This window comes from Herpailurus yagouaroundi, unplaced genomic scaffold (assembly GCF_014898765.1).
Source record: "Herpailurus yagouaroundi ecotype Mexico unplaced genomic scaffold, PumYag 28, whole genome shotgun sequence".
Lineage (NCBI taxonomy): Eukaryota > Metazoa > Chordata > Mammalia > Carnivora > Felidae > Herpailurus > Herpailurus yagouaroundi.
In genome coordinates this window covers 25,954,606-25,980,704 of record NW_024412376.1, presented here as the reverse complement: position 1 = coordinate 25,980,704, position 26,099 = coordinate 25,954,606, and the positions used below count along the sequence as shown (strand labels likewise).

The 26,099-nt window shown below is 38.6% G+C and overlaps 1 protein-coding gene across 3 annotated transcripts in view; it reads right to left on the bottom strand.

The window, feature by feature from the left end:
• The window catches only part of MARCHF1 (membrane associated ring-CH-type finger 1), an 889,619-nt gene extending 864,292 nt beyond the window's left edge, over positions 1-25,327 (bottom strand). For 2 of the 3 annotated variants that reach the window (XM_040471208.1, XM_040471222.1), the window contains exon 1: positions 25,187-25,327. The gene's annotated coding sequence lies outside the window, so the exon portion shown is untranslated. Of the gene's footprint in view, positions 1-24,492; positions 25,071-25,186 lie in introns of those variants that run through there. The other variant, XM_040471216.1, reaches the window with a different exon arrangement.
• Positions 25,328-26,099: the final 772 nt, after the last annotated feature.

Here is a 26,099-nt window from a genome sequence, read left to right as displayed (position 1 = left end):
TTGGAATGGATTTTGAAATAGCATTCATAACCCTGTACTATAATGACCATAAAGCAAGTAATTGCTTTATAAAAGGAATGCTAACAAATTTAATCATGTACCCCTACCTCATTGGCCCAAAAGTATTGACATAAATCCAGAGTGTGTGAGATACACTATAGTACATGGATACATTAAGCATTTGTAGAATTCTAAGACTAACTCTTCTTTTTTTCCCCTCAGTAAACACCAAATGGCTTTATCACCAAATATGTAGTTTGAATTTAAGCATGTCTGGAATACAGAAGTAAAAGATACAGTAGATGAACAAATAAAGACAATCACGTAGAAAATATTTCCTTTTTTTTATGTTTATTTATTTTTGAGAAAGAGAGAGACACACACACAGTGCAAGTTGGGGAGGGGAGGGAAGGAGGGAGACACAGGATCCGAAGCAGGCTCCAGGCTCTGAGCTATCAGTGCAGAGCCTGATGCGGGGCTCGAACCCAGGAACCACAAGATCATGACCTGAGCCAAAGTCAAACACTTAACCCACTGATTCACCCAGATTCCCTTAGAAAAATCTTTCCGAAGCAACAATGAATACTACCTAAAATCTGTGGATAGTTAAATATATAATTATCTCTAAGACAGAAATACACATTCTTTAAAACATGTAATCCTTCAAACCCATGTGGGCAATTCTATTTTGTTTTAAAACAGACAACTGTGATCTGAACTGTTGGAAGAAAACGGTGTTGTAGTCCACACCAAAAGAATCTAAGTGAACTGTTTTTGCTAGTGCTAATGTCTGAGGACATGAGAACAGGGGGCATATGATTTATGTGGATGAAGGTCAAGGCCATACAAGAGCTATAGGAAGCTCTACCTCCATCAGTGGCCTTTTACCAAAGTTTACTGACACAGAAACCTAACAATAATTGCATTGAAAGCCGGTCACATTTTACTACCCAGAGTTCAGGAATTTTCTTTTACAACACAAAGTAATAACCAATACAACCTTAGGCACAAACGGTACACTTTCATTACTAGTAGCTTAAAATACTAAAGTGATTTGTGATTTATCAAAATCTAGTCAGTCAGTTAAGACGGGAGGAAAAGCAGAGATGTAAAATGGCAGGGAGTTTATATAACAATATTTAACAGTTTAGTGAGCAATAGAAACATAAACTTTTGCTATGGGTAGAAACTCATCTACAAATAGTATCTACAAATAATTGTTCCTCTGTCTCAGTTTCTCATTTTAATATTTTATTTTCTTTTAGCTATGAAACTGCCTCATTTTTGCTCCAGTTGTTTTTCTGGAAATGTTGTTTGGTTTTTTTTTCTGTAAAATATAATTGGTAAAAGTGTTTCTCACAACACCTAAAACAATCCTGATTAGGATACATAGACCCTTGTTGCATACACAATTGCTATAATCCCCACCAAGCCAATACTCCAAGAGGGAAAAAGGTTTATTAACAGTAAATCCCACAAGAAAACAATTTAGTATACATAAAATATGCATGTGTGCCTTTTGGTTTCACACTTCTACATGGCAAACTTTTACAGAACCAATAAATGGTATCAAAAGAAAAGACATTTCCAGATGATATATAATAAGAAAACCTACTAATTACAGGCTGGCTCTGAGAATGAGGACAGAAACCAAGTATATTTTAAGACAAGGCAATTTCCTTTCTCAAGAAGAAAATCTAAATATTTGAATATCTGACAAACAGTTTAAACCAATACAAACTAATTCTTATCTTTGAGAGAGGATTCCAAGGTTCCAAAACTATGACTGGCAAGTTTTCCCTTGAGTAGCTGGAAATACGAGAGAGGAACAAAGATATGAAAATAATGTCAGTGGCTGAAAGGAATCCTCAGGACCCTATTCGTAGAGAAGGCCCAAGGCACATCTGAGAGTTCTAGGGCAGGAAACTTGGAAGGAAGAGAAAATAATAGTAGAGTCAGGACTACTCAAAGAGTAAAACGTTTTATTTAAAAAAATTTTTTTTCAACGTTTATTTATTTTTGGGACAGTGAGAGACAGAGCATGAACGGGGGAGGGGCAGAGAGAGAGGGAGACACAGAATCGGAAACAGGCTCCAGGCTCTGAGCCATCAGCCCAGAGCCCGACGCGGGGCTCGAACTCCCGGACCGCGAGATCGTGACCTGGCTGAAGTCAGACGCTTAACCGACTGCGCCACCCAGGCGCCCCAAGAGTAAAACGTTTTAAAGGCATCATATGTTCACTTCTGAACTTCAGCTGTAAACAAGGCTGGTATTCAACGTAATTGCTCTGTATGCTATTTTTCAAGAAGTAGATTACTATCAAGAGGTATATGTGTATATTTTTCCTTATATACTCTGAGTCGACACCACACATCACCTCATTGATTCTCCTGTTGAGTAAAGAATGTGGGGACCTTCTGATGTTATTAGTGATATACAATCCAACAAGCACAATAATAGGGCTCGTAATACAAAAGAATGCTTTCTGTCAACCCTTATTAGGCCAAGATTGTTAACCTTTCAAAACAAATTCCTCATTCATAAAAATAGGAGTAACACTTTTCCTGCATACTTTGTTGGGGTTTTCTGCTCCAACCAACAGTCCAGTGGATTTATACCTGATAATTAACTGTGGCCAGGCAATCTGGAAGGCTCGATGGATACACAGTCCTGGCTCTTTTAAAGCTTACACTGCTGCATAAGGGCCAGCATTGAAAAGACTGTAATGACAACTAAATTGAGAAAGTATATGAGGGGTGCCTGGGTGGGTCAGTCAGCTAAGTGTCCAACTTCGGCTCAAGTCATGATCTCATGGTTTATGGGTTTGAGCCCCGCATCAGGCTCTGTGCTGACAGCTCAGAGCCTTGACCTTGCTTTGGATTCTGTGTCTCCCTTTCTCTCTGCCCCTTCCCCAATCATGCCCCTCTCCCCCGCCCCTCTCAAAACTGAATAAATGTTTAAAAAAAAGTATGTGAATATAATTAGAAAATTAAATAATAACATAAATGTAGGTTAATATTGTGTTTTTCTTTTTCTTGTGTTACAAGTGTTCAAGTTCACAGGAGGCAGGGTCTGTCTTTTATGGACAGCATTAGGACTGGATCTTTCTGAATAGCCATGTAACAGATGCTATGATTCTTTCAGAAACATTTTATTAAAAAGATAATTAACAATATTAAATATACTTTTTAAAAAAGAAAAAAAAGCAACCATAACCTTACCACTTTAACAAAACATTTACATTTTTACTTAATACTTTCCACTTACCTATATAATCTCATTCATAGTGTTTACATTTTAGTATACTTTTTAGTATGCTGAATTTTTATATTGTATCTTTTTATACTATAAACATTTTACATATTGGGGCACCTGGGTAGCTCAATCAGTTGAGCATCAGACTTCAGCTCAGATCAGGATCTCATGATTTGTGGGTTTGAGCCCCACATCAGGCTCTGTGCTGACAGCTCAGAGCCTGGAGCCTGCTTCGGATTCTGTGTGTCTCCCTCTCTCTCTGCTCTTCCCCCACTTGCACTCTGTCTCTCTCTCAACAATAGATAAACGTTGGGGCGCCTGGGTGGCACAGTCGGTTAAGCGTCCGACTTCAGCCAGGTCACGATCTCGCGGTCCGTGAGTTCGAGCCCCGCGTCAGGCTCTGGGCTGATGGCTCAGAGCCTGGAGCCTGTTTCCGATTCTGTGTCTCCCTCTCTCTCTGCCCCTCGCCCGTTCATGCTCTGTCTCTCTCTGTCCCAAAAATAAATAAACGTTGAAAAAAAAAATTTTTTTTTAAAAATAGATAAACGTTAAAAAAAATGATAAACATTTTACATATTCATTTACATTTACATGTTATTTACATCTGAAATAAAAATTAGAATGATTTTATTTCTAAGTGTTCTAGAGCAGTTTAATTCAAAATAATTCCTTCATCATTTGTCATTACTAACTACCAGCCACATAGCATTTGTACCTATATTCAAACCACCGCTATAGCAAACCTGCATTTCTTCTGTTTTTTAGGTATAGCCTAGCTACCAAAGGGAGACAATACTGTTATAGAGTGACATCTGTTCAGAGGGCCCAAGCACCACAGGTAGGGAGATTTTTCACAAGAACCATTACCGAACATGGTAGAGTCGTATTTCACATACTAGTAAATTTGCCTACTCCTGTCCAAATTTCTGTTTAATACACTTTCTTAGCTTTTGACCACCACCTCCAGAAATATACCAAATAATAATGGTGATAGAGAAGATTCATATATTATTCCTCATCTTTCACAGAAAGGTTTTAAACTTTCAGAATTATAACATGTTAGATATGTATACTCATCCATGCTAATGAATTTTCCTTCTACTCTTTTACTAGTGGTTTTTAATCAAAAATGTATTTGTATATGATCAAAAATCATTTGAGCATCTATTGAAAATCTGATAATTTTTGTCCTTAAAATGTTTATTGGATGAATTATATCAATTGATGTTCAAAAATTAAACTTTCCATCTACTCCTAGAAATAACCCCATTTCTTCACACTGTTATTGTTTTAGTATATCTATATAGTATTTTTCTTGATATTATTTTCTGAAATTTGACACCAATATTTATTTGGTAAAAATGTATAATTTGTTGTTGTGTAATTGTTCATAGTAGTCTTTTATGCTCCTTTGTGTTTCTGTAGTATGTTATAAGGTCACTTCTTTCATTTAATTTCATTTTGCCTCTTTTCTCTTGATTAGGGAAATTGAGTCGCTACCTTACAACACTCACAAAAATTAACTTGAAATGGATTAAACACTGAAATGTAAGATCTGAAATGATAAAATTCTTAGAAGACATAGGGGAAAAGCTCCTTGACATTGGTCGTGGCAATAAATTTTTAGATACGACACGAATAGCACAAGCAACAAAAGCAAAAATCAACCAGTGGGACTATATTAAACTAAAATCTTCTGCACAGCAAAAGAAACAATCAATAAAACAAAAAGGCAGCCTACAGAATGGGAGAAAATATTAGCGAACCATCTACCTGATAAGGGGTTAATATCCAAAATATACAAGGCACTCATGCAACTCAACAAAAAACAAACAATCCAACTTAAAAATGGGCAGAATACCTGAACAGACACTTTTCCAAATAACACATACAGATGGCCAACAGGCACATGAAAAAGTGCTCAACATGACTAATCACCAAGAAAATGCAAATCAAAATCACAATAAGATTATCACCTCAAATCTGTTAGGATGGTTGTTATCAAAAAGGGAGGAGATAAGTAGGTGAAGATGTGGAGAAAAGGGAACACATACGCACTTTGGTGGGAATGTAAACTAGCACAGGCATTATGTAAAACAGTATGTAGTCTCCTCAAAACATTAAAAATAGAAACGCCATATGATCCAGAAATCCCACCTCTGTGTATATATCTGAAGGAACTGAAATCACTACCCGCACCCCCACGTTCGTGCGACATTATTCACCATAGCCAACACATCAGTGGATGAATGGATAAAGACAATGTGTGTGTGTGTGTGTGTGTGTGTGTGTGTGTGTGTGTGTGTATATATATATATATATATAATGAAGTCTTATTCAGCCATAAAAAAGAAGGAAATCCTGCCACTTGTAACAACATGGATATTAAGGGCATTACACTACATGAAATTAGTCAGAAAAAGATACTGTAGAGTCTCACTTATGTGTGGAAACTAAAAACCCTACACTCCTAGAAACAGAAGAATGATGGCTGCTGGGGTAGGCGTGAGGGAGAACGGGTGAAGACGATACAAGGGCAAAACTTCCAGTTACAAGATGAGTAAGTGCCAGGAATGTAATGTACATCATGGTGACTACAATTAACAATACTGACTTGTATACATGAAACTTGCTCAGAGAGTAGATCTTGCATTTCTCACCACACACAAGAAGGAACTACATGAGATGATAGATATGTTAACTAAACTTACTGTGATAATCATCTCACAATACATATGTGTATCAAATCCTCAATTATACATCTTCAATTTATGCAATGTTCTGTGTTGATTATATTTCAATAAAGCTAGGGAAAAATGTAAATAAAATTTTTTGATATATTGTAAAAGTATCAACATACAATAATAATAGTATCTGTATCATAGAACTGAAATAAAGATTAAATGAGTTATTCCACTTAAAGTGTCTTTCAAAAGTTAGTTCTCAACAAGTTTTAGCAATGATTGTTATTACTATTTTTATGATTTAGAGAGAACATGAACATCTATCTAGCCTATAGAAGAGAACCTCAAAAAAATCTATCAGAAGAAGTAAAATAGTAAGTTTGCTGGATAGAAAATCAACATGTAAAAATCAATTTTCATCTCCAAAAGCAATTTAGGATGTGTATCTTTTTAAATATTCATAATTACAACAAAAACAGTAATCATCCTGGAATAAGTCTCAAAAAAGTTAAGGAATATCTTTATAGAAAAAAAGCACATAGAAGCAGAACTAGATAGAGATGTGTAACACATATATGGATAGAAAGGCTTTGACACAAAAATGACAGTCCTCTCAAATTAAACTATAACATCTATGCAGTTCCAATCCCAACACAGTATGTCAGAAGCTTAAAGGAAAGATATATCACATCCAAAGGGACTCAGTACAGAGATGTGATGATAGTTAAAAGAAAGATACTGTTTTTTCTCTCTCCCTTCACCCCACAACCACCACCACCTCCCAGGCCTGACGGAAGGGAAGGAATGGAGTTAGAGAAATCCTACTGGGACTGGAACCTTCTAATATAGGAGTTGTGGGGATAAAAGTACACATCTACTGCCACATCTGATAAGGGCCACAGAGGGAGCCAGAGGCATAAATTTCCTTAGCGCTCTTTCTCTTTGCACCCCAATCTCCTGCTGGTTTCTCCCATTGGTTAAATACAACAAGAAGTCAGAAGCCAAAGAAATACAAAGGATATAGAGATATATTTATATATATGTATCATATATATATATATATATATATATATATATATATATATAGGATATATTTATAAAAATAGCCAAGATAATTTTGAAAACTAAGGAGTGGAATTCTTCCTGACAAACATAAAGGCAGCTTATAATGTTAAAAGGATTAAAGAATCACGTATTGAATTGGCACAGAATTAGGCAAATAAACCAATGGAACAGACTACAGAATCCAGAACATATTTAATACATGACTCTTACATATTCTAGACTTAGCCTTACAAATCAATGGAAAAATTAAACTAGGACAATTGGCTATGCGCAGGACAGGGTCGAGGGGTAAGGGGTGAACTCTATTCAGAACAACTACAAAAATAAATTCCAACTAAGCCAGAGACCATAGTGTAAAACATTAATGCTTCAGTAGGAAACTGAATGATATCTTTATAATGTCTAAGAAAAAACTCCTCAAACAAGCAAAGCCAAAATTCATAAAGGAAATGAATGATAAAACTGAAAGTCATAAAATTTTGAAATTTCTAGCTAATAAATGACATAATAAAATTTTTAAAAAGACAGCAAGAAAATATTTTCAATAAACGTAAATGATAAAAAGTGCTCAAAATGTACAAAGAGATCTTAAAATGCATTCTAAAAATCCAAAATTGGGGTGTCTGGGTGGCTCTGTGGGTTGAGCATCTGACTCTTGACTTCAGCCCAGGTCATGATCTCACAGTTGGTGGGTTTGAGCCTCACATTGGGCTCTGCACTGACAAGCACTGACCCTTCTTGGGATTCTCTCTCTCCCTGTCTCTGCCCCTCTCCCCTGCTCGTAAGTGCCCTCTCTCTCTCTCTCTCTCTCTCAAAATAATAAAAATTTTTAAAAAGTTTTTAAAAACTTAAAAAGATAAAAATCCAAACTTATGGGGGAATAAGAAGAAAAGTATTTAAAAGGCAATTTACAAAAGAGAAGACTTAAACGGTCCTCATAAAACATAAAAAATGCTCAACAGCACTAATTGGGTTAAAGAAAACAAAACACCAATGAGGTATTTAAACTTATACATGCAGGGGCACCTGGGTGGCTCAGTCAGTTAAGCCTCCGACTTCGGCTCAGGTCATGATCTTGCAGTCCATGAGTTCGAGCCCCGCGTCAGGCTCTGTGCTGACAGCTCAGAGCCTGGAGCCTGTTTCGGGTTCTGTGTCTCCCTCTCTCTCAGACCCTCCCCCGTTCATGCTCTGTCTCTCTCTGTCTCAAAAATAAATAAACGTTAAAAAAAATTTAAACTTATACATGCAAAAAAATAAGAGTCCTGGTAATGCTTTGTACATTCCTGAAGGATGTATAAACCAATACAGCCATAATGCAGAGAATATCATAATCTGTAAGGATAGACAGGTCTATAACAATCTGCTGAAAATAGAAATCTACTACCCTCTGAACAGCATGACCATATTTTCACAATTTTACTACATATTTAAGTATGTATGGCCAATATAATTATTCTTATGTTTGTAAAGGTTGGGAAAGTGATGTAACATTATTATCCTTTGAAGCTTTCTTTTTCACTCAAATTTTAAATATTGATCTATGTTGACACATGTAAACTTCAGTTCATTCATTTTAACATCTATATAGTATGCAATTGCTTCAAGATACCGTAATTGAACATTTTTAGAATTTTTAAATTAATACAAATGACATTCTCATAAACTCATGTCTCTTTGTGCCCACATGCAAGAGTTTTTCTAGAAGTAAAATTGCAGAATACCTCCAGAAATGCAATACCATACAGTTTGTAAACTAAAGTGTATGAAAAAGATATCCAAGAGATAGTATAAGACAAGGCACAGCACAATGCATATTTATCAAAATGTATATGTTCTTATCTGAGCATAAATATATGTATGTGAGAATGTGATGTCTATATTGTGGATACATCTGAGGAAAGAAGTCAATATTTTTGAGTTGAGAGGGAACTGAAGGAGGACTTTCATTTTCTACTCTTAATACTTCTATATTGTTTAAATCTTTTACAACACACATGCTTTACCTGTTGTTTTACAGCTATAAAAATATCCCAAAAATCCACATTTATTCTTTTATTTTGCATTATGTTTATTATCCTACTAATAAGATACCTAGTAGGACAATAGTAAAAACATCCTGGGGTATCAGATGAAATGCTTATGGTGTGTATGTTCACAAACTAATAATGAAGCAATTAACTTATCTTCCTTCATATTACCATTTATCTTTCAAATAGTCTCATTCCTTCATATTACCATTATCAAAATGAAATGCCCACATTATTGAAAATTTTAGAAAGAAAGAGGAGAAAAATAAAAGCACTCACTATAAAATGATGCCAATTATTAATACTATTCATTCATTCCGTCATTTACTTACGTGGAGGTGGAGGTGGTGGTTGTTGCCAACTTTCCTCTCACGCAACTAAATATTCAAATTTCATCCACACCGAAAAAGTACAAAGACACCTCAAAACTTTAAGTGTATAGCATACACCTTGTTTTAAACAAAAGCTATACCTGAGAGTTTAAAGAATATATATTAGCTTTAATAGTGGTATGAACTACTCACATTAAATAGCTATTATTATTAGAAAATTTATGGGGCGCCTGGGTGGCTCAGTTGGTTAAGCATCCAACTATGGCTCAGGTCATGATCTCACGGTTTGTGAGTTCGAGCCCCGTGTCGGGTTCTGTGCTGACAGCTCAGAGCCTGGAGCCTGCTTCAGATTCTGTGTCTCCCTCTCTCTCTCTCTGGCCTTCCCCTCTCAAGCTCTGACTCTCTCTCTCTCTCTCTCTCTCTCTCTCTCTCTCTCTCTCTCTCAAAAATAAATAAACATTAAAGAAAATTTACTTACTACCTTTAATCCTCACAACAACTGTAGGAAGGAGGTACTATCATCCATGTATTACAGAAAAGGAAACCAACATTCAAACAGGTTAAGCAGTTTGACCAGTGTCACCTCAGGAAGTAATGGAGATTATTTCAAAACAACTCAATATGGCTTAGAGTCAACTTCTTCCAACTACCACTGTTTCCCATTTCTCTCAGAGGGGAAACTGAGACTTTCTATTTAAAATAAGTTTTCAAATTTTCTTTATATAACAGATATTTCCGTAAGCAAAATATAATAATTGTTCTCTGAGGAAGAACATAAAAACATTCCATCTCTAAAAGCATAGACACCCCCCCACCCCCCACCGAGTACCCACATGGGGAAGTACACATGATCAAATTCACACCAAGGCTGCTAAGTGAGTAGGAGCCCATGATGGACAAAAGGGTTTGTGAGTTCAGAGAGTCTGTAATCTACATAACTGTTACCACCATTAAGAGGAAAAAATATAGGTTTATGTGCTATGAAAGCACACAAAAGCACATAAAAGTAAAACTTAGTAATTTTTAATTGTTCTTGTAATTATTTATTAGAACAAGTTAGAGATGACAATCAATGACTTGTTTAAAACAATTTATTTAAAACAAACATGATTTCTAATTTAAAAATGGGCAGAGGACCTGAATAAACATTTTTCCAAAAAAGACATACAGTTAGCCAACAGGCACATGAAAACATGTTCAACCTCTTTAATTATCAGGGAAATGAAAATTATAACCACAATATACCTGTTGGAACGACTAGATGCAAAAAGACAAGAAAGAATGAGAATGTGAAGAAAAAGGAAACCTCATGCATTGCTCGTGAGAATGTGAACTGCTGCAGTCACTGTAGAAACTAGTATCAAGGTTCCTCAAAATTAATAATAGAAATATCATATGATCCAGTGATTCCACTATTGGGTTTATTTAAAACAAACATTACTCAAAGAAAACAAAAAACACTAATTCAAAAAGATATATGCACCTCTATATTTACTGCAGCACTATTCACAATACTCAAGATATGGAAGCAAACCAAGTGCCCATCGACAGATCAAGTACAAAGAAAATGTGATACACACACACACACACACACACACACACACACACACACACTGAAATGTTAGTCATAAAAAAAGAATGAGATCTTGCCATTTGTGAAAGTATGAATGAACCTGGAGGGTATTATGTCAAATGAAATTAGTCAGATAAAGAAAGATAAAGGCCATATGATTTCACTTGTATGTGGAATCTACAAAACAAAACAAACAAAAAGCAGAAACAGACCCATAAATACAGAGAACAAACTGATAGTTGTTGGGGGGATGGGCAAAATGGGTGAAGCAAAGTGAGAGTCACAGGCTTCCAGTTATGGAATGAATGTCCTGGGAATAAAAGGCACGGCATAAGGAATATAGTTGATGGTACTGTAACAGTGTTGTATAGTGACAGATGGTAGCTACATTTTTGGTGAGCAGAGCATAATTATAGTTGTCTAATCACTGTGCTGTACACCTGAAATTAATGCAACTTCAATGAAAAAAAAATTCTTAGATCCCAGTAAGAGTTGTCTCTCATACTGTTGAGAGGCAAATTATTCAAAGAAGTTTTTGCACTAGATGTATCTCCATAGAGTGTAACTTAGCATGAAACAGAAGATTTTTTTCACATCATTTTTCTCTATATGTAATTTTATCATAAAATATATACAGATAAATGCAAAAGTATTAAAAAATAACCAACACCCACAAGAGAACTATTCAGATTTAACAGAAGCTATCACTTTCAAGTTTTGCTTCATCTTTTTTTTTTCCATTCAAGAAGTATCTAACTTTTTTTGTCAAAAGAAATCATACTTATGAAAAATTATTTGGAAAATAAGGAGAAGTAGGGTAAAAAACTAACCACAGTCCCAGGACCACTATCAACATTTTGAAACACTTACTTTTATTATTTAAAGAAAAACAGATTTGTGTAATTAGACTTCTAACACAAAGATTCCTTTACATGTCCCTAAAATATATTTTTGGCCTTTCTGGGTTACTGGGTACTGTGTTGAAAAAAATTTTAACACCTTTTGCATCATTTTTAACAATATCTATAAATTGGTAACTATGGCTCATCCTCATAACAAAAGTCCACGGAAATAGTGTCTATTACCACTGCTTTTAAGATTCTTTTCTTAATTTTGGTCTACAAAAGCTAAGGAAGTTTAATGATTCTGCTTTTCAGAGCCTAAGGGTGGTTATCCTCCAACGTGAATGTTGTAAGGAACAAATCAAAAAGTCTCAGGGGCACTTGGGTGCTCAGTCGGTTAAGCCGTTAAGCGTCTGTCTCTTGATTTTGTTCCGCCAGGTCAGAATCTCGCTGTTCATGAGACTGAGCCTCACATCAGGCTCTGCGCTGACAGTGTGGAGCCTGCTTGGGATTGCATCTTACTCTCTCTTCTCCCTTCCCCAGCTTGCCCTGTCTCTATCTCAAAATAAACATTTTTTTTAAATGTCTCAGACTTTACCTTTGATACTTGTTATTCAACATCCTAATAATCTGCCCAATTAATTCCCCCCACTTCTGTCTAATTCCCTCTCATTGTTCATGGCACAAATCTTTGTTTCATGTAGTAATTACTGAATAAATACATGTTTTCCCATGTACTTACTAAATATTTTTAAAATAATGGACTTAAGAGATTTCATAAAAGATTAAGTTTAAAAGTAACCTATAAAGATAAACCAAGCTATCTCATGAAAGAGGGAGTATTGCTGGCAAGACCATTATACATATTATGCTAAATCTTAGAGGGTCATTTCACACCATGTCTTAAATACAACTTTGGGTTCCATTAAGGCAAAATTGCTAAGAAATATCAAAGGAAATATAGTTCTAGGTGGAAAGTAATTTGTCTCTAGTTTCTTACATTTCAAATCTGGGAGAAATTAGCAAAAGCAGAATCCAAACTTGTGTGAGTACTTAGGCAATTTAACTATATTAAAACTTAAGTACATGAACTCTTCTGGGACTGAGTAATTAAATGTGGCTATGCACCATACTTCAGCAGCATCTATATACACTCTTTGTGTGCTACACTACTAAAATCAATCTCAAGTAAAAGTTTAGTTGAAATACTTTTAAAAGAGAAAAGTCTAGGGGCACTTGGGTGCTCAGTAGGTTGGGCATCCGACTTCAGCTCAGGGCATGATCTCACTGTTCATGGGTTCGAGTCCCACATCGGGCTCTGTGCCGACAGCTCAGAACCTGGAGCCTGCTTCAGATTCTGTGTCTCCTCTCTCTCTGCCCCTCCCCTGCTCATACTCTGTCTCTCTCTCTCTCAAAAATAAATAAATACTCTCAAAAATAAATAAACATTTTTTAAAAATTAAAAAAAGAGAAAGTCTATCTACAATTCTACCACCTTAAAAACAGGTAACTAATAAAAATACATAAATTTCTGTAACACTGTAAAACTCCTTAGATGTAAAGAATTTTAAAAGCCTCATAGACAGTTCTTAAGGTATCCCCATGAGGTCGGACAAATAAATTGAATAAATTAATAAATATCCCTTTTCTTTCAACTCTATTTATTTAGAAATGCATTAACTTCAAAATTATCCATTCCTACAATTCTCACACTTTTAAATGTTCATAACTTTAAGTATTTGTTAGTCTGCATATATCATACAATATTCTCCCCAGATGTTTCACACATTTGTTTTTTGCTCAAATGTCATCTGGTTTATTCATGAGGCCCCTCCTTACTGTCACCGTCACACATACACAATCACATACACTCATGCATACACACTTCATTCTTTAATATTCAAAGCATTTTGTGACAGTCCCTCCTACTTGTCACATCTCCTCCTTCGGGCTGTGACTCCTTAGAAACTGCCAAGCTTTCCCAACAATAGGGCTTGCGCACACTTCATTGTCCCTCTGTTTGAAAACTCTTTCCTTCTCTAATTAACTCGTTTTCATCCTTTTGATCGATGTCAGCTCATGTCACCTTCTCAAAGAGGCTTGCCCAGGTCTCCCTTGCTAAGTCAAACCCCTATAACAGGCTTTCTCACCAGTGTGTACTTGTTCATCAGTGCATTCACTCCGGCATGTGTGTGTTCATTTGTGTGGTTAATTAATTTCACTGAAATAAAACTTTCCAAAAGAGGCAGTAATTGTGCCACATTTTGTTACTCATTTCGCCACCAGGACCTAGCCAGGGCATACATATCAAAGGGAAGTAAAACAAAAAGTGGGGGAAGGGGGGATTGATTAGGTCAACAGATGATGACCTTATAGTTACTAGAAGAATTCTTTATTTTTTTTTATTTTTTTTTTAACGTTTATTTATTCTTGAGACAGAGAGAGACAGAGCATGAACGGGGGAGGGTCAGAGAGAGAGGGAGACACAGAATCGGAAGCAGGCTCCAGGCTCTGAGCCATCAGCCCAGAGCCCGACGCGGGGCTCGAACTCACAGACCACGAGATCGTGACCCAGGCTGAAGTCGGACGCTCAACCGACTGAGCCACCCAGGCGCCCCTAGAAGAATTCTTTAAATAGCCTCATTTGGTGACCTGAAAGATGACGACTTTATAAATAAAACACCTTTGAAAAATACATTGTTTTAGCTTTTTCCTTACAATTTCTCTCACTATAAATAGAATTGGCTTAGTCCTGATTCTTGTTCTTTCTTGTTTTGTTTTGTTTTTTTGTTTTTCATTTTCTTCTACAGAAAAAAAAAGTAATTTACCATGTATCTTAGGCCAAGTTCCCTTCAAAAGAATAATGTGAAATAGAAACTTATGTGCAGGGATGCCTGGGTGACTCAGTTGGTTGAGCATCCAACTTTTCACGTAACTTTTCCCAGGGCTGTGGGATCAAACCCTATGCTCAGCATGGAGCCTTCTTAAGATTCATTCTCTCTCTTCCTCTGTCCCTCTCCCCTGCTCGCATGCTCACTCTCTCACTCTTGCTCTCCCTTTCTCTAAAATAAAATTTAAAAATTTTAGTTAAAAAAAAAAAAATGTGATGGGGCGCCTGGGTGGCGCAGTCGGTTAAGCGTCCGACTTCAGCCAGGTCACGATCTCGCGGTCCGTGAGTTCGAGGCCCGCGTCGGGCTCTGGGCTGATGGCTCAGAGCCTGGAGCCTGTTTCTGATTCTGTGTCTCCCTCTCTCTCTGCCCCTCCCCCGTTCATGCTCTGTCTCTCTCTGTCCCAAAAATAAATAAACGTTGAAAAAAAAAAATGTGCAAATACCAGAAGGTGATCCCAGATGGTAAGAATGAAGCACCAGGTAAAGTGAAATAGGAAATAAAAGCCAATATAAGCGTATGGAGTTGGGTTGTCACCATGGCCAAATGAGGTTCCACTCAACCTGGACCCTCAGGAGGAACTACAGAAAGCCTTTCTCTCTCAGAACTGCCCAACTATTCCCACTGATTGAGGGATTCTCCTAGTGGTATTAGCTTCTCCCCACTTCTAGGCTGCACTTTTAGGGGCAAAGGGATATATAAGACATGCTGGTCAAATCATAGAGCAGCAGTTAAAAGATACTCTGCACAAGTTCAAGGTGAGAAGAAGTCAACACAACTGAGGCACAGCCTGCCAAAAATGTTTGCCACAGTCACAGGAAGACCTGGAAGTGAGGCTGAAATGGAAGTGAGACTGAAAGGATACACATCAGACTCCAAGAGGCACGTGATACACAGTATGAGCATCAGGGCATTGCTCATCAGAGAGTCAGCATCAAATAACAAGCAAGGAACACCACAGTCCCTAATTTATCATTCTTACCAAGCCTCAGTGAGTTTCCTAATGTACCTTAATGCACTGAAAGGAAGGATGGGAGGGAAAGAACCCATTCCAGGCATTTTGAACAATTTGGTTGTGTCTCAAAACTCCGTGGTTTCTCAAGATCATAAGACCGTGAAAGACCGACCACTAATATCATCCTCAATGAGGAAAAACTGAGAGCTTTCCCCCTAAGGTCAGGAACATGACAAGGATGTGCACTCTCACCACTGTTGTTCAACACAGTGTTGGAAGTCCTAGCCTCAGCAATCAGACAACATGAAGAAATTAAAGGCATCCAAACTGGCAAGGAAAAAGTCAAACTTTCACTCTTCACAGATGACATGATACTCTACATGGAAAACCCAAAAGACCCTATCAAAAAACTGCTGAAACTAATACATGAATTCAGCAAAGGTGCAGGATATAAGATCAATGTACAAAAAATGGGTCGCATTTCTATACACCATAAAGCAGCAGAAAGAGAAATCAAGGAATCAATCCCATTTACAATTGCACCAAAAACCATAAAATACCTAGGAATAAATCTAACTAAAGAGGTGAAAAATGTATACACTAAAAACTATAGAAAGCTTATGAAAGAAATTAAAGAAGACACAAAAAAATGGAAAAACATTCCAGGCTCATGGATTGGAAGAACAAATATTATTAAAATGTCAACACTACCCAAAGTAATCTACACAGTCAATGCAACCGCTATCCAGATAACACCAGCATTCTCCACAGAGATAGAACAAACAATCCTAAAATTTGTATGGAACCACAAAAGACCCTGAATACCCAAAGCAATCCTGAAAAATAAAACCAAAGCAGGAGGCATCACAATTCTGGACTTGAAACTGTATTACAAAGCTGTAATCATCACGACAGTATGGTACTGGCACAAAAATAGACACTCAGATCAATGGAACAGAATAGAGAACCCAGAAATGGACCCACAAACGTATGGCCAAGTAATCTTTGACAAAGTGGGAAATAATATCCAATCAAAAAAAGTCTCGGGGCGCCTGGGCGGCTCAGTCGGTTGAGCGTCCGACTTCAGCTCAGGACATGATCTCATGGCTCCTGAGTTCGAGCCCCGTGTCGGGCTCTGTGCTAACAGCTCAGAGCCTGGCACCTGCTTCTGCTTCTGTGTCTCCCTCTCTCTCTGCCTCTAACCACTCGCATTCTGTCTCTGTCTCTCTCAAAAATAAACATTAAAAAAAAAAAGAGTCTCTTCAGCAAATGGTTTTGGAAAACTGGACAATGACATGCAGAAGACTGAACCTGGACCACTTTATTACTCCATACACAAAAATAAATCGAAAATGGATAAAAGATCTAAACATAAGACAGGAACCCATCAAAATCCTAGAGGACTAAACAGGCAACAACCTCTTTGGCCTCAGCCGCAGCAACTTTTTTTTTTTATTTATATATGAAATTTATTGTCAAATTGGTTTCCATACAACACCCAGTGCTCATCCCAAAAGGTGCCCTCCTCAATACCCATCACCCACCCTCTCCTCCCTCCCACCCCCCATCAACCCTCAGTTTGCTCTCAGTTCTCAACAGTCTCTTATGCTTTGGCTCTCTCCCACTCTAACCTCTTTTTTTTTTTTTCCTTCCCCTCCCCCATGGGTTCCTGTTAAGTTTCTCAGGATCCACATAAGAGTGAAACCATATGGTATCTGTCTTTCTCTGTATGGCTTATTTCACTTAGCATCACACTCTCCAGTTCCATCCACGTTGCTACAAAAAGCCGCAGCAACTTCTTACTTGACATGTCTCCAGAGGCAAGGGAAACAAAAGCAAAAATGAACTATTGGGACCTCATCAAGATAAAAAGCTTCTGAACAGCAAAGGAAACAATCAGCAAAACTAAAAGGCATCTGACGGAATTGGGGAAGATATCTGCAAATGACACATCAGAGGAAGGATTGGTATCCAAACTCTATAAAGAACTTATCAAACTCAACACCCAAAAACCAAATAATCCAGGGAAGAAATGGGCAAAAGACATAGACATTTTTCCAAAGAAGACATCCAGATGGCTAACAGACACATGCAAAAATGCTCAACTTCACTCAATATCAGGGAAATACAAATCAAAACCACAATGAGATACCACCTCACACCTGTCAGAATGGCTCACATTAACAACTCAGGCAACAACAGATGTTGGTGAGGATGTGGAAAATAGAGGATCTCTTTTGCACTGCTGGTGGGAATGCAAACTGGTGTAGCCACTCTGGAGAACAGTACAGAGGTTCTTCAAAAAATTAAAAATAGAACTATCCTACAACCCAGCAATTGCATTATAGGTATTCATCCAGAGAATACAGGAGTGCTGATTTGTATGGGCACATGCTCCCCAATGTTTATAGCAGCACTATTGACAACAGCCAAATTATGGAAAGAGCCCAAATGTCCATTGACTGATGAATAAAGAAAATATGGTAGGTGTGTGTGTGTGTGTGTGTGTGTGTGTGTGTGAGTGCGTGTGTGTGTGTGTAATGGAATATTACTTGGTGATCAAAAAGAATGAAATTTTTCCATTTGCAACAATGTGGATGGAACTACAGTGTATTATGTTAAGTGAAATAAGCCGGTAAGAGAAATACAAATATCATTATGATTTCACTCACAGGTGTAATTTAAGATATGAAACAGATGAACATAAGGGAAGGAAAGCAAAAATAATATAAAAACAGAGAGGTAGACAAACCGTAAGAGACTCTTAAATACAGAGAACAAACTGAGGGTTGCTGGAGGGGTTTGGGATGGGGGATGGGACTAAATGGGCAATGAGCATTAAGGAGGACACTTGTTGGGATGAGCACTGGGTGTTAGGTAAGTGATGAATCACTAAATTCTACTCCTGAAATTATCCTGAATTTATAATCACTTAAGGGGCGCCTGGGCAGCTCAGTCGGTTAGGCGTCTGACTTTGGCTCAGGTTATGATCTAATGGTTCATGAGTCTGAGCCCTGCATCGGGCCCTGTGCTGACAGCTCAGAGCCTGGAGCCTGCTTTGGATTCTGTGTCTCCTTCTCTCTCTGCCCCTACCCTGCTCATGCTGTCTCTCTCTCTCTCTCGCAAAAATAAATATTAAGAAACTTTTATAATCACTTAGAAATGGAATTACATATTTTAGTTCACTTTGAGTATCTATCCATCACTAGACAGGTTCAACAAAAATTCTAGGTCAATCCACAGAAGTGTAGTTAATTTAGGTCATACTTGAAGTGTATTGTTAAAGATATTATTTCTGAAACTACTAACCAACCTTTGCAACATATCTTCTGGAAGAAATATATTCTTGGTATTGGTACATTCATCTATATACCAAAAATAAAAGAAGTTATACACATTTAACTTATTAACTTTATTATATACAAGTGACAAGACATCAGTCTGTATCAGTTGCTTGTCTGAGTAACAAGTTGAAAAACAAAAGATAGTTGTTTCTAGAAAGAGGGAAGCTCCAGACATTCCACGTTATCCACTCCCTATATGTGGAATTTATTTGCAAGTTAGGATGATTCATATATCATGGGGTTCCTTTGTTCAGAAAAAAAGTGGGTTTTATATATACACACATGTGTGTGTTTGTTGTGTGTGTACAGCACTCCCAAAAGAAAAGTTTTGCCAATTTGTTATATTTAGTTACCATGAATTTGAATTTACTAGCTTCAAGATTTCAGATGGAAGAAGCATCAAAGAGGTAAGCTGAATTTTAATGGTGTTTTTATCCCCTGGGATGATGAGTGGGAGCATTTGCCAATCTAGACAAATACCAAGAGGCTGAGAGTATGAGCAGGGGACCACTGAAACAGGGTAGGGAATCCAGCAGAAATTCTGGGAGTCGTATGGGGCTGGAGATAAAAAAAAAAAAAAAAATAGGTGCAGGAGGGACCAAGATGCCAGTGAGAAATAAATGATGAAGCATCAAGCCGACACATGCGTGGTTTTAGCCACATGACGTCTGCTGACATGTGAAGCTATGTATACGATGCTAAAGGACTAAGAAGAACGCTTCTGAAAAGAAGAGCAGGATTCTCAGAAGTACTGCCCCGAATTGTGTTTAGTACCTGTGAATGCACCAGTGGATGCTCTAAATATCTATGCCTTGGCAGCTAGGTTCCCCCGCAAGGGATAAAGACTATTAGTACCTGAGTCAGCTCAGTCACTGATGGGATTATAAGGACTGACAACCTCTCTAATTCATTCACCTAGCAGGAGTGCCGACAACTCTTTGGACCTGGATAAATCATCTGGAGCTTCTAGAATTTTTATACACAATTACTAAAATCAAGAGTAAAGACAGACACTGAAGAAAAGTTCTACAGTAATCCATTTATTGGTGTTAACTAACAAAAACTTTCAAATGATCTTAATATGTTCAAAGTAACAGAGGAAAAGGTGGAAAAATAGATTCATTGGTATCTATAGCAAAGAATGAAATGCACATTGAAAACCAAAAAAATACACTAAGTAGAGTAATAAATAACCCATAGATGAGCTTGAAAGCATAACAGCCATAGTGAAGGAGAGAAGGCTAGTAAACTGGAATAAAAGATCAAAGGAAAATATCCACACAAACATAGAAAGAAAGAGTAGAAAATAGTGAAACAAGTGTAAGAGCATGCTGGGCACAGTGAAACCGTGTACTAAACATACAACTGAGATCTCAGAAAAAAAGAAAAGAAACAGAATGGAGTAGAACTATTTCTTCAAGAACTCATCAATGAATTTCATCTGATGAAACACATCAATCCACAAATTCAGAAAGCACTACAAACTCTAAAGAGGATAAACAAAAAGAAAACCATACCTACTAACATCATTGAAGGACTGAAAAAAACTAAAGACAAATGAAGAATCTTAAAATCAGCCAGAGACAAAGACACATGACCTGCAAAACAACAAGACTGACAGGTCTGATGGAAGCCCAAGTCAGGAGAATAACTACTTCAAGTGTTCACAGGAAATGACTGCCAAACAAAAAATTCTATTCCCGGTTTACATATTCTTTATAAAAATAAAAGCTGTATAAAAACATTTTCAGACACACAAAAAATGAGAGAATTTGTTGCCAGCAAACTTGCAATTAAGATATATAACAACCTATTTATCAAGTTTTATGATAAACTGTAATACAGGAATTGCCAAGAATGCAGCTAATTAAAAATACCAGATGTTTAAAATAGAAATCACAAACTATATAGATTCACCTCTATATAAGTTTACTTCTTTTTTTATTTTTTTTATTTTTTTTATGTTTATTTATTTTTCAGAGAGAGAGTGTGAGCACTAGAGACAGACAGACAGAGAGAGATGGGGAGGGAGGAAGGGGCGGAGAGAGGGAGACACAGAATCTGAAGCAGGCTCCAGGCTCTGAGCTCTCAGCACAGAGCCCTACATGGGGCTCAAATTCACAAACCAGGAGATCATGACCTGAGCTGAAGTCAGACACTCAACTGACTGAGCCAACCAGGAGCCCCTATATAAGTTTACCTCTTTAACTGAAAATAATCTAGAAGTTACAAAGTTAAGTAATGAGGTAGTATTTGTTGCACAGTTCTTCCTGTTTTTTGGAAATCACTTTTGCACATCAGCTCATTTACTGGGTGGACCATACCCTGTGAGAAATGCAGGGCAGATGTTATCATCTTTATTTTATGGAAAGTGAAACTAATGCTCAAGAGATTCAGAAGCCTGTCCTCAATTACATGACAAAGTCAAAACTAGAACATGCATTTCCTTCCTACCCAGCTTTTATCACTCTGACACACTGGGAAGTAGAAAATAAATATAGGGGCACCTGGCTGGATCAGTCCGTAGAGCACCCAACTCTTGATCTCAGGGCTGTAAATTCTAGTCCCACATTGGGTGCGGAGATTACTTAAAAATAAAATCTTCTGGGGCGCCTGGGTGGCGCAGTCGGTTGAGCGTCTGACTTCAGCCAGGTCACGATCTCGCGGTCCGGGAGTTCGAGCCCCGCGTCGGGCTCTGGGCTGATGGCTCAGAGCCTGGTGCCTGTTTCCGATTCTGTGTCTCCCTCTCTCTCTGCCCCTCCCCCGTTCATGCTCTGTCTCTCTCTGTCCCAAAAATAAATAAACGTTGAAAAAAAAAATTTTTTTAAATAAAAAAAATAAAATAAAATCTTCTAAAAAACTAAAAATAAAATAATAGTATTATAGAGGTCCATTAAGTGGCATAATACATAACAAACAAGGGGATGATTTGGGCTTCTGGAGATTTTGTCTCAAATGTTAATTTTGTTTTTAAAAACTCCATTACCTATGTTATTTTAACCCAGTGAATAAGATACTATGACACTCCTGAATATTTTCTACTGTTTCATAACTGTTGACTTTCACTCTTAACTTTCGATCTCCAGAAGCAGAGACACCAAAACTTTTCAGCCAAAGACGTTTTACTGACCAATTTCTTTATCAAAGAACTATGCAAGAGTTAACACCACAATGTCCTGTGATACATAAAACATCCTTTAACTAGTATTTGAAAAACACCATAGAAAAGCTCACAAGACAATCTCTGATGGAGTTCAAGATATAATGTTGCCTCAAGGAAGGCAGAGAGTTTCACTGTATTACAGAGATTCTACAGTATCTGTTCAAATCCAACAGCTGGAACAGGGAAAACAAGAGGCCACCAAATAATACAAACTTATTCCTCCTACATAATTTTTTTCTTAGAAATCCTCCAGTATTCTGACATCATGCTCTTTTCTAAAATCTTGAAAACATCACTATTGCCTACTCCAAGCAATATACTACAGTTTTGCTTTTGTCTGATAATGCAACTTCCTCTCATCTTTTCCTGTTAAGCATCCTTGCATAACAAAATAGCCAAAATATTTGTGAATACATTAAAGAACATCGTGATAATATTCTCTAATTCAGGGACATTCTTTTACTTCATGTTTTTAAAATAATACTGTACTGCCTATTAAATATACAAAATCATATATATATATTTATAAGATGCTCATACTTTGAGAACTTTCCTCACATACTCTAGTGTATGCGTAGTGAAGATCATTTTTTGTACCTTCTTGGATATTTTTAAAACAAAAGATTTCAAACATAAAACATAACCTATCTTTAATGGGGAATTTTACTTACCTCATAAAGGGAGTAATACATTCTATTATTAAAGGAAATGTCATTTGCCAAAAAATCACTAGCCAAATACCATATACCTCCTGCTTATGATTATTACTTGCTGACTGTCTGACTGGGACTATATATATTTTATACATACGTATATTTTTTTATGTTGGGTGTACCCCATCACATAAGCACATCATCAGCCTGTATGCTCACAGGGCTAGTTTCAAAAAGAGATATTGTCACTATAATATGTAAGAAAAGCAGCCAACATGATCAACCGGCTCTCTAACAACCTTCATGTAAAGCTCCTTAACTTTTACTATAAGGAGACAAGTACAATAAAGTATAAAAGAAAGAAACTTTTAAGGAAACAGGTGGAGCCCTTTATAAGTCGGGAAACAAATAATGAAATAAAAATTATTTCTGAATCACAGGAGAAAACGTTGCCACTAACCCCAAAGTCCTGGGTACAGACAGGTAAGCTCGTATCATTGGTCTCTCAACATAACACCACATAATCAAAGATTTAATTATGCACTTCCCAAGAGAAGACTGGAAAAGCCACACAGTGCACTTTTCCAAAAGCAAAACTGATGTGAAATTCTTAGTCTCACCATTTATATTTAGTAAAATCTCCTTCCATCATTTCACCCAGTTAGCTCCTTTATCACTTCCAACACGTGTTTTAATTCAAATAATTTTCTATCATGTCTGTTCTAAAAAGACTTCAAACTTTATCAGAAGGGCAATCACTGGTCTTTTACACTTTTATACTTCTGTTTTTAAAAAGCTTCACTTGCATCATCTATCTTTAAAGAAAAAAAAACAGTCTAAAGGAAAACCAGTAACCCTTTTTAAGAAAAGGAAAATGAAATTACTCTTTGAATTATAACTGAGGTTGTTACTTTCTTACACCCTACCATTATGTTAGATACTGGAATATCAAACTTGCATACAAGAATCTCCTTGATATTCGGGGATCATTATACAGTAAATCCATGAAAATAAAACAGCTCTTAAATTTTTAAATATTTTAGATTGCCATGAATGAAACTCCAAAAGAAAGTAACCGAACCCCAAAGTAACAAACTTTCATTCCTTCCACCTTTTTAACAATGTGTTACTTCTGGAAATAAAGTGATATCAAAATCAAATATTCCAATAGGTATCGCCACTTCTCTGTGATCTGAAAATTGGGACTCTTCCCAAACAGAAGGAATTCATCGATAAAACGTGTGTCAAACCTGCAGGCAGCGAGGAGGCGTGGGTATTGCTATCTTGGCTTTCTAGCACTTAACACGCAGCACAACTCTAAGACACCTGAGCAGGTTCCGAATCTTTTCCCTTTAAGCCCTCAAAACTCTGTAACAGGACAAATCTCGAACACATTTAGCAAGAAAACCTCTTCCGAAATTACTGAACAACAAAAGGGATTGCCAGGAAGGCGTGGATCTCCCTAACTGTATCCTGAACCTGCTTCTAATTCCATCCACCTGCCGCAAATAATGCTCACAATAAGCGCGTCAGAAACCAGGAAAAAAAAAAAAAAAAAAAAAAAAAAAAGCTAGAGTGCGTCTCCCTAAGTTTGCTCTTTGACTCACACCACTAGGGGACAGAACTTGGGCGTCATTCGGCCTCAATTAGTCACTTCACTTCCAGGAGCTTTAAGAAGCTCGCCCTGCACCTGTCCAACTGCGACACTTACCGTGGGCGCAGGACACTTCTGGTGTCTCAAGTCCCAGCTCTCAGTCCCGCCTGCCGCAGGAACACAATGGCATCCCTCGCCCAGGCGGGTGGGTGCCGGGGACCCGGATCCGACTCGACGGTTGCGGAGAGCCTGACTCAGATTTGAGTGCATTAGCGCTACACCCAAGACAAAGGCTGCCCTCAGTGGTCCTGGGCGTGCGCCCGCCCTGGGGTGATCGGTGCCCGCCCCCCTCAAGCCCACACTGGAAGCTCGTGAGCCTGTAAAGTGGCCGTCATCGATTCCGCGCTTTCCGAGGGGTGCGGTTCGCTGACTAGTACAAAGCTGGTGTAAACAGCGCGCCGCGCACTGGGGAGCCACCAGAAAAGGCTAGCGCGCAGGGCGGGCGCTGGCGGACCAGCGGAGGTAACTACTACCCCCGGGCCGCCGGCTGGCACAGTCTCCACTCACCCGAGCGGCGCCCGCAGGCGAGCCCGCCGCCTGGGAGTTGAGTCCCAGCACCCACCACGCACCCCAGCCAGGAGCCTCGGCTGCTTCGCGGACCCGCCGGGCAAAGGCACCTGCTGCCAATGCTCCCAGCCTGGTGCTGTGCCAAGCCCCGCTCGGGGTCAGGGACACAGACGCCCGGGACGGGGAGCCGAGGAGGGTACGGGTTCGCAGCGAGGCGGATTGAACAATCTTTGCAATCACTCACCGGCGGAGGGCGAAGTCGCTCAGGCGGCCGCGCGGCGGAGCGCAAGGAGCATCCCGCGGCGCAGGCATCCTCCCATCCTTTGTCAGTAGCGGGCGGAGCGCTCCTCCCCAGCTTGCGGACGTACACCCGGCTCTGGCTCCGCTTCCCAGCCCTCTCCCCTCCTCTCCTCCCCCTCCCCTTCTCCGTCCCCCTCTCGGAGCCGGCACTCACTCGGCTCCCATGATGTCATCCGGTGGAAATCTGCCATGCTCAAAGACTAGAATAATCCAGCGCTCACGCGGGGAACGCAGCGCGGGCGGAGGCGGCGGCAGATCCTTTAGGCGTACCCACAACCGGCCTGGCCAGTATAACTGGAGTCCAGGCCCGGATGAGGAGGGGTCTGCAGAAAGGTGGTTCCGAGGGTGTGGAAGAGCGGGGTGGGCGTGGTGGGGATGAAGCCCAGGACGAAAAGTGCGGGCTCTGCTGCAAAGATTCCTAACTCAGTGTTTAGACTGACGGCGAATTCCAAGGGTAAGGAGAAAGTTTATTTTGGCTTCTTGGCCGCTGTAGCGCCCCAGCACGGCGCTGGACTCCTATGGTACAGCCAGGAGAAGGCCTAGAACCCCTTGGACTCCAGAACTGCAGCCTCAGAGTTTAGGGTGTCTGGCCCCTGGCAACCTCAGTGACTAGCAGCTAAGAGGATGAAGAAAGACTCGTACTGCTTATGGGCGAGAGAATCTGAAACAAAACATCCGGAAATGAGGGGGTCACGGCGACCTGTGAAACTGACAAGGAAAAGACCATCACTCCCTTGAGAAGAAGAATAACAGAAAATCACCCGTGGCCTTAGTTTTCCCTCACTTCCTCCTCACCAAATACTATTGGACACTCTCGCGGTGACTTCTTCGTGGCCTCACCCAAAGGATTGCCATCG